The sequence below is a fragment of the Rana temporaria genome, chromosome 9 (genome assembly GCF_905171775.1).
Source record: "Rana temporaria chromosome 9, aRanTem1.1, whole genome shotgun sequence".
Classification (NCBI taxonomy): domain Eukaryota; kingdom Metazoa; phylum Chordata; class Amphibia; order Anura; family Ranidae; genus Rana; species Rana temporaria.
Window position 1 is genome coordinate 59,366,464 of NC_053497.1, and position 8,611 is coordinate 59,375,074.

Here is an 8,611-nt window from a genome sequence, read left to right on the forward strand (position 1 = left end):
AGATAAAACATCTATCCAAACATCGACTGTTAAATTTATGAATTGGCCGCTCACCTCCAACAATGACCCAAGGGTCAAACAAGGCTTATCAGATAGTCAGATAAGGAATCCTGCTGATGAATCTGTAAAGGCATCCAGGTTCCAGGCGAAGACGAAGAATTACGTCCAAAACTTGACATCAAGACATCTTGGGTAATTCCACATATAGAGGAAACAGCTCGCTCAGGAATGGCACTCAAAAGGAAACAAAGAACAGCCATAGTACAATATTGCCAAATGAAAATTTAATTTATTTACTAAAAAAACTGCTTACATCAAGTAAGGATAAAAACCGCAGTTAAAAGCAATGGGAGTAGTGACACACAGGCCTCCTCACCGTACTTCTGTTAAAACACCACCGAAACTGACGTCACAAGGCTCCACCTGACGCGTTGCATCACTGGTCACGTGACTTCCTTTTATTTGTATGTTTGGATACTCATCAGATTTTTTCTTCGAGTATAATACTTACATTATTGAATAAGCGCACCATTCCCATCTTTTTCTTTAACTACTCAGGTAGGCAGGTGCCTTCTCACCACCAAGAGTCCTCAATTCCCTGGTTACTTCGTCAGGCAAGCTGTCATCGGTTCACCGCACGGCCACTCACGAAGTGCAGGTGGGTGGACAACTTCAGATGCTGTAGAGCGTAGATAAGTCCCTCACTAGCTCGATCGTCAGGGTTGTCCACGAGGATCCCTCACAGGCAATCCACTCTCCAGCCTAGGCCCCAGGCTTCTTCGGCCTAGGCACACTCACAACAGGCCTCACAGCAGGTCTCCTGCCAGCTGAAAGATGGGGTCCCGAGAGAGCGAACCCCATCTTTCTCTCACACTACAATGCCCACCATGCTTTGCTCTATAATGTAACTGAACTCAACAACTTCAACAGTATAACCCAAATCGGACATCAAAGGGAGTCAGATTCCCGTTTAGGAATACACTGTAGTCTTTTAGGATATGATTGGCAGTAACCCTGTGCTACACAATGTAATAATACCAATGGTTTGTAGTACACTGCGGCAAAACGATTTAAAATTGGTACACAAATACATGGATCACAGTGATGTCTCTCAAAGGAAAAAATGTTCCTGAGTCGATGGTGTCACTGGAGAAAGCACGACTACAAAGCTTCCCACCAGTGCAAAGCTATTCCCTCAATACCCCCCCCCCCCACCCACACACACACTCCCACCAAGCCCTTCCCTATCCCCCGACCCTGTACAGAGCTCTTCCCTCAATCCCCCCCCCCACACACACACACACCCCAATCAAGCCCCTTCCCATCCCCCCGACCCAATACAGAGCTCTTCCCCGAAACCCCCACCCCTTTCCCACTACAAAGTTCTCTTGTGCGCTACGCCAAGTTCTGGATGGAAAAAATCCTTGCTGACTGGAGTGACACCTCAAGTCCTGCTAATGAAAGGCATGGAGGAGGAAGACCCTATGAGCGCTGTTTAATCCATTCAGGGTCAGTACTCACAAGTCACCAGAACAGCTGTACACCTTCCAGATTCTTTCGGCCACGGTCCAGTGAGCAAGACAATCTTCTCCAGACCCAATGCCAAGGCCCGATTAATATCTATGCAGGTTGCAGTTGTCATATTCCAGATGCATTTTGCATTTTTCAATACACGTTTTTGATCTATTGAAGTCTATGGAACAAAAAAACAGAAAAAAGTCCCTGGACCTTTCCATAAAATGCACAGATGTAAACATGAACCATTGGAAATCATGTTAAGGCTGGACTGACACCTATGCATTTTTAGTGCTTTTTGCATTGTTTCAGATTTGAACTACAGTCCATTTAACATGGTTTCCTATGGAACACGTTCTGTAGTGCAAATCTGCAAAATGCAAAAAGCACTAAAAATGCATAGGTATGAATCCAGCCTTAGGCCCCGTACACACTAGAGGATCTATCCGCTGGAATTGATCTGCGGATCAGTTCCAGCGGATAGATCCGCTGGTGTGTACATCCCAGCGGATCTTTTTCCGCGGATTTTTTTCGGCCCGACTGATTTCCAGCAGATAAAAATTTCTTAGCATGCTAAGAAATCTATCCGCTGGAATCGGCTTCAGCGGATCGATCCGGTGGTCTGTACAGACTCACCGGATCGATCTGTCCGATTCCCTCCCTCGCATGCGTCGTAATGATTCGACGCATGCGTGGGTATCCTTATATGACAGCATCGCGCACGTCGCTGCATCATCATCGCGGCGACGGCGCGACACGTCATTGCGATGGGATTTCGGCGCGGATTTCGATCCGATGGTGAGTACACTCCATCGGATCCAAATCCGCGGAAATCCTCGAGAGGATTTATCCGCGGATACGGTCCTCTCGTCTGTACCCGGCATCAGAGGCTTTGGAACCCTCTCTGGCAAACAAAGAACAATCTCTCCAGGGATTCAGATAATTTATTGGCTCCCCTTTCTCCTTTTGGATACTCCTCTCCAGGGATTTGCCAGGCCGTGATAAATATTTAGGCTGGTCATTTGAATCTCCCTGTCTATGATCTGGAAGCTTCTTCCAAAGGCAGGGGGAAGCAATCAAACTCCCAGCCTGTCAAACCCCAAACAGACCAGAACAAACATTCACTGCTCCCTTGACTACAGAAGCCAAACACAAAATTTGCCTAGCATCCTAAACTAGGAGGGCGCTACCTAAAAAAAAAAATTGCTGAGTCTTACTCCAGGATTGTGTAAGTTGTAGGGGAATTTAATGTCCATCTCTTTTGCAGGGCACTGTCAGCTCCATAAACATTCAATGCTCTGTCAAGCCCCGTACACACGATCGGACCTTTGTCCGACCAAAATCACATCAGAATTCCGACGGAATTCCATTGGGGCAAAAAGAGAACATCTAAACTCCGATAGATTTCATCAGAATTTTCGATGGGGAATACACACGGTCGGAATTTCCGATGGAAAAAAAGAAAGTCTGACTTTTTCCATCGGAAATTCCAATCGTGTGTACGGGGCTTAAGAGGCCTAGTTTTCACGTGCATGGCCATGTTTTATTTTTTAAATACATCTTTCCTGAAATAATTGTATTGCATAGAATAATTTTATATTGAAATATGTTTAGAATTAAAATGTCACTTAATTTCAGATAAGTTGGGTATAGACAGGTGATATTAGCTGCCATGTTAGGAATGGTTGAGAGAAAAAGACCGCCGCTCCAGGTGAGTGCAAATGAGCAATCAATATCCTCCTCAGAAGCCGTGGGTGCTGGCAATGCACTAGGCAAAAATCAGGAGAAAAGGTATATGGACAGCCGCACACCAAAAATAACCTTAGAAGGTAACCTTTATTAGTGCAAAAGGATAAAAGCACTACAAAACACAGCAATCAGTGGGATATATATAGCTAAAGGAATGGTTGAACTTGTTTGGTATCATAAATGTGTGTATCTACATTGTGTTATTTGAAGTAGGCAGAATTTCCTGGCCACATGTAACTCTAGATGCTTTATCTGAAGCTCTCTCTCCATCCTGTCTCCCTTGGAGAGTGATGACTCAGGTTCTTGTAAACCGACACAGGGGAGGTGGGCAGACTGTGAGGCAATAACAAGATGTATCTGGATCTTGTACATGCACTTTTAAAGCTCAGATGTAAAAATGGAATTCCTGCCATACGAGAACACATTCTATCAGTCTTAGCTAATACTTTTTCCTCCACTGTGTAATAAAGGCCAACACCAAGCTAACATGAAACGTAAAGGTTTGTGTGAGCACCAGTAGGTTGAATCACCTGCATATTTTATTTTCACCTTGGAGATGCCACTGGAGAAAAGAAACCCCCCTATTACAAATGAAGTCTCAATTTGTCTCTTCTGCAAGACCATAACATGACATATTTGCCATTGGTCTCCCCTCATTATCTGTAAAATCACGAGAGATCAATGACACAATTACTTGGCCTTGTAATTGTTGAGGCAATTCAGTAAAGCTGGGAAATGTAATGGTACAATCTTGCCAGTGGGATGCCTGAGAGATCAATGCATGGTTGATCTTGCCAGCAACCAAGAAGAATAAAATAACTGTGAGTTGGCCCTTAAAGTGACCCCATCTATTCCATATAAAAAAAAGAAAAGGGAAGTTGTCTGCAATAGAAGAGACATTATACTCACCTCTCCAGTGGATCATGTCTCTTACCTTCCCTAATTTGGTGGTTTCTTTCTCTGATCCCTACATTATTACAGAACTTAGATGTAGGGGTTGGGAAGTAGAACCACACCGGGCTGTGGGGGACACAGTCATCTTATACTCCTGGAAGTGTTGAATACTAAAGAGTCTGGCCAAGGCTGCAGTGCTAAAAAAAAGAGGGAAGGTAGGAGACATGGAGCACCCTGTATGAATTTGAGTATATAACCTCTATAATTATACTTTAAACCTAATAGCTAGATATGAAATACACAGTTTATCCTTTGTTGTCTTCTACACATCACAGACTCCTATGGAGACAAAATAGTACTATATTTGGACATCCCCTGAAGCCAGTCTAATTTGCATCCACCGACTGTCCAGTTGGGTGCTGTAAAGTGAATGAAGATAGCCCTTTACTACAACTTGCTGCCTACCTCGAACTCTGAGGCATATAAGTTAACCACTTGCCGACCAGAGCACGCACTTTTACTTGGGCAGAATGGCACAGACAGGCTTCGCCCCAAGATTTTACGTGCACTCCTAATTAACCCCCATCCACCCCTGGATGCTTTGCCCAGCCTTTGAGCCCCTTTCCTATTCCAGTACAGCTCACAGCTCCTCCTTTCCAAACTACACACAACTGATATCACATTCCCTAAACAGTGTGTAGCTGGCTGCTATATTGCAGTTCTGACCTGTGAAATGTCCTGGTTGGAACAGCAGTATAGGTTCAGTAGCCAGCTACACCCTGTGCAGATTGTGGCTGTGTTTAAAGGAATGTGATCTCAGCTGTGTGTAGTGTGGGGAGGAGGCAGCCGTGTGCAGTGCTGGGATGGGAAAGAAGCTCTGCCAAATGCCCTACCAGTAGTAATCCCTGTCCTCTGCCTTGCCATTGGTAATCCCTCTACTCTGCCCTGCCAGTGGTGATCTCTGTCCTCTACCTTTTTTAGTGGTGAGATGATTGTGAGAAGAGGGGGGGTCTGGCAGAGAAGATGGGGGTTTGGCAGAGAGGAGGGGGGTCTGGCAGAGAGGAATGGGGTCTGGCGGAGAGGAGGGGGGTCTGGCAGAGAGGAGGGGGGGTCTGGCATAGAGGTGGGGGGGTCTGGCATAGAGGTGGGGGGGTCTGGCAGAGAGGAGGGGGGGTCTGGCAGAGAGGAAGGGGGGTCTGGAAGAGAGGAAGGGGGGTCTGGAAGAGAGGAAGGGGGGTCTGGCAGAGAGGAGTGAGGGTCTGGCAGACAGGAGTGGGGGTCTGGCAGAGAAGATGGGGGTTTGGCAGAGAAGATGGGGGTTTGGCAGAGAGGAGGGGGGTCTGGTGGAGAGGAGGGGGGTCTGGCGGAGAGGAATGGGGTCTGGTGGAGAGGAGGGGGGTCTGGCGGAGAGGAGGGGGGTCTGGCAGAGAGGAGGGGGGGTCTGGCGGAGAGGAGGGGGGTCTGGCAGAGAGGAGGGGGGGTCTGACAGAGAGGGGGGGGGTCTGGCAGAGAGGAGGGGGGTCTGGCAGAGAGGAGGGGGGTCTGGCAGAGAGGAGTGGGGTCTGGAAGAGAGGAAGGGGGGTCTGGCAGAGAGGAGTGGGGGTCTGGCAGACAGGAGTGGGGGTCTGGCAGACAGGAGTGGGGGTCTGGCAGACAGGGGTGGGGGTCTGGCAGACAGGGGTGGGGGGGTCTGGCAGAGAGGAGGGGGGCTCTGGCAGAGAGGAGGGAGGGGGCGGGAAGAGAAGATGAGGAATTGACAGAGGAGAGGACAGCACCAATGTGGGGGCCCCAGAAGAGGAGGGTTGGGGCCTCTCTGTGCAATGCCATTGTGCAGAGCTGGTAAGTATGAAATGTTTATTATTGCACTGAAAAATTTTGCTTTAGTAATGCTTTAACACTACTCTCCCAACAATGCTGCTGTCCAAGGGTGTCTCCATTGCTCTTCCATAGCTAGGGGACACACCCTAAGACAGAAAACGTATTACTGGCCAGATCACCAGGTGCACACTCCACATCTAAGGACTGTAAGGGCTCTTTCACACGGGGCGGATCAGTAATGATCCGCCCCATGAACCTTCGTTTGCTCAGCGGGGATCGCTCCGTTGATCCCCGCTGAGCCGGCGAATGACAGGGCGGTCCCCGCACACTGTGCAGGGACCGCCCTGTCTTTTCTCCGCCCTCCCCTATGGGGGGATCGGATGAACACGGACCGTCTGTCCGTGTTCACCCGATCCAATCCGCAGACGGATGGAAAAATAGGGTTTTCTTCCCTCTGCAGAATCGGAGGAATGAGGAGGCGGGCGAGATCGGGTGTCATCCGCTGACACCCGCAATCTCATAGGGACCAATGTATGTCTCTTTTTCATCTGCACACGGATGGATGAAAAAGCGGACATACGGTCCGCAAGTGTGAAAGGGGCCTAAGCGGCAACATATAAAATTGTGGTTCTTTGGGTTTAATACCAATTTAGGTCCTACTATAACTATTAATAGCAACTTATTGCAATAATTACCTGTGTATTCCACCTAATGCAGCATTTTAATTTATTTTGGATAGTATTATCCTTGAAATTTCCTTCCAGTAAATGTCCCTTAATGAGAGAACGCCATCATTTCAGTGTGGACATGCGGAATATCAGTATCCCTGTGAGAGCTGAAGGTAAAAACCTCCTGTCCTGAATAAATCACATAATACCAGAGGAAGAACAGATGTGCTGAGCATTAGGATAATTCATCTGTTTATTCTATCTGTTCCGTAATATCTTTTATCTCAGTTCCGCTGCTGTCTGTCTCCATTCTGCCTCCCTGCATGTATCAAGGGACTCTGGTACTGTATAACAAGTGGGATTTTTCTTTTTACCATAAATTCTGACTCTCAGAAGCACGATAAAGCCTGGATAAAGCACGCTTAGTGTAGAACCCAGCTGCTGCTCCTAAGAACATCTGCCTTCCTAGCACTTTTTGATATACGCATTGCCAATGGCAACCAAAATACAATGTATGTACTAATATTACCCCACACCTTAAAAAAAAAAGAACAAAAAAGAACAAAAAGTAATTTTTTGATAAATATCCTGGTCTAAGTCTATAAGGGCCCTTTCACACTTAAAGGGGTTGTAAAGGTAATTTTTTTTTTTCCTAAATAGCTTCCTTTACCCTAGTGCAGTCCTCCTTCACTTACCTCATCCTTCCATTTTGCTTTTAAATGTCCTTATTTCTTCTGAGAAATCCTCACTTCCTGTTCTTCTGTCTGTAACTCCACACAGTAATGCAAGGCTTTCTCCCTGGTTTCTCAGAAGAAATAAGGACATTTAAAAGCAAAATGGAAGGATGAGGTAAGTGAAGGAGGACTGCACTAAGGGAAAGGAAGCTATTTAGGGAAAACATGTTTTACCTAGTAAGAAGAGGTAAAAATAGTATTTTTTTAAAGCACCATTAAAACATTTTCTTTTTACCGCGATTTTACTGCGTTTTTACAGTGTTTTCAATTCATTTCAATGGAGGGGGCGTTTTTGGAGCGTTTTATGAGCGTTTTAATAGCGCTATTTTTATCGCAAAAACACAGCAAAAAACGCACCAGTGTGAAAGGGCTCTAAGTGAAGGGAATTTTGAAGGCATCATTATACCAAGACATTTTGGACAATTTCATGCTCCCAACTTTGTAGGAACAGTTTGGGGATGGCCCCTTCCTATTCCAACATAACTGCGCATCAGTGCACAAACAAGGTCCATAAAGACATGGATGAGCGAGTTTGGGGTGGAGAAACTGGAATGGCCGGCACAGAGTCGACCCGAGAAAAATTAAGTTCAATGATTCAGAGCATGCGTCGGATTGATTCCGAGCATGCATAGGATTTTTGTGCGTCGAATTGTGTACACACGGTCAGACTTTCCGTCAAGAACTTTTGTTGTTGGAAAATTTGAGAACCAGCTCTCAAACATTTGTTGTCAGAAATTCCGTCAGCAAATGCCTGATGGAGACTACACATGGTCGGATTTTCCGACAACAAGCTCACATCGAACATTTGTTATCGGAAAGTCCGATCGTGTGTACGCGGCATAAGTGTGTACCAGGCTTTAGGTAAGATTGTAAATAGTTAAAATAGAGATCTAACTAGCTTTGACATTCTATACAAGCAAGTTGAGTTTTAAAAAAAAAGTTCTCTTTTAATGATAGTACAAAAGCTTGTGGGAACAGATATGTACCAATATAAGACACAGTGGCCCAGATTCACAAAGAGTTACGCCGGCGTATCAGTAGATACGCCGACGTAACTCTGAATCTAAGCCCGTCGTATGTTTAAGTGTATGCTCAAACAGAGATACACTTAAACATGCCTAAGAAACGACGGCCTGCGCCGTCGTATCTTAGGGTGCAATATTTACGCTGGCCGCTAGGTGGCGCTTCCATTGAGGTCGGCGTAGAATATGCAAATGAGTAGTTACGCCGATT